This window comes from Apteryx rowi, unplaced genomic scaffold, assembly GCF_003343035.1.
Source record: "Apteryx rowi isolate R43461 unplaced genomic scaffold, aptRow1 scaffold_1797, whole genome shotgun sequence".
In the NCBI taxonomy this organism is placed as follows: domain Eukaryota; kingdom Metazoa; phylum Chordata; class Aves; order Apterygiformes; family Apterygidae; genus Apteryx; species Apteryx rowi.
Genome location: NW_020448082.1, coordinates 14,525 through 15,549, shown reverse-complemented (window position 1 = coordinate 15,549; position 1,025 = coordinate 14,525).

The window sequence follows — 1,025 nt, the reverse complement described above, 5'->3', positions numbered from 1 at the left end:
GGGGTGTCACCGGGGGGTGTTATCAGGGTGTCACCAGGGCAGTGGTGAGGTATCACTGGGGGGGGTTGTCTGGGTGTCACTGGGGGGTGTTATGGGGATGTCACCAGGGGGTGTTGTTGGGGTGTCACCAGGGCAGTAGTGAGGTGTCACCGGGGGGTGTTGACAGGGTGTCACTGGGGGGTGTTATGGAGATGTCACCGGGGGGTGTTGTTGGGGTGTCACCACAGCCACACTGGGGTGTCACTGGGGTGCACTGCCAGCACATTTTGGGGCATCACCAGAGGCATGACTGGGGTGTCACTGGGGTGGTACTGGGGTGTCACTGGGGGTGTTACTGGGACGCCACTGGAGCGCATTGCCACGGTGTTACTGGGACATCACTGGGGCGCGTTGCCAGAGCGTTACTGGGATGTCACTGGAGCATTACTGGGATGTCACTGGAGTGTTACTGGGACGTCACCAGGGCACATTGCCAGGGTGTTAACGGGCCGTCACGGGGGCGTTACTGGGACGTCACCGGGACGTTACTGGGATGTCACTGGAGCGTTACTGGGACGTCACTGGGGCGCATTGCCAGGGTGTTACTGGGATGTCACTGGAGCATTACTGGGATGTCACCAGGGCACGTTGCCAGGGTGTTAACGGGGCGTCACGGGGGCGTTACTGGGACATCACCGGGACGTTACTGGGACGTCACCGGGGCGCGTTGCCAGTGTGTTAACGGGGTGTCACCACGGTGTCACCAGGCCGTTACTGGGGTGTCACCAGGGGGCAGCGTCAGGGCATTTTCGGGCGTCACCAGGGGAGGGTCCCATCGCTAGAGCACATCCCTGGGGAGCTGCTTGGACGGGGACCACGGGGAGGGTGCCGTGGGGCAGGGCTAGGTGCTGTGGGGCACTGGTGGGTGCTGTGGGGTGGCAATGGATACTAGGGCGCCGTGGGGCAGGACTGGGTGCCATGGGGCACTGGTGGGTGCTGTGGGGTGGCAATGGATCCTAGGGCACCATGGGGCAGGACTGGGTGCC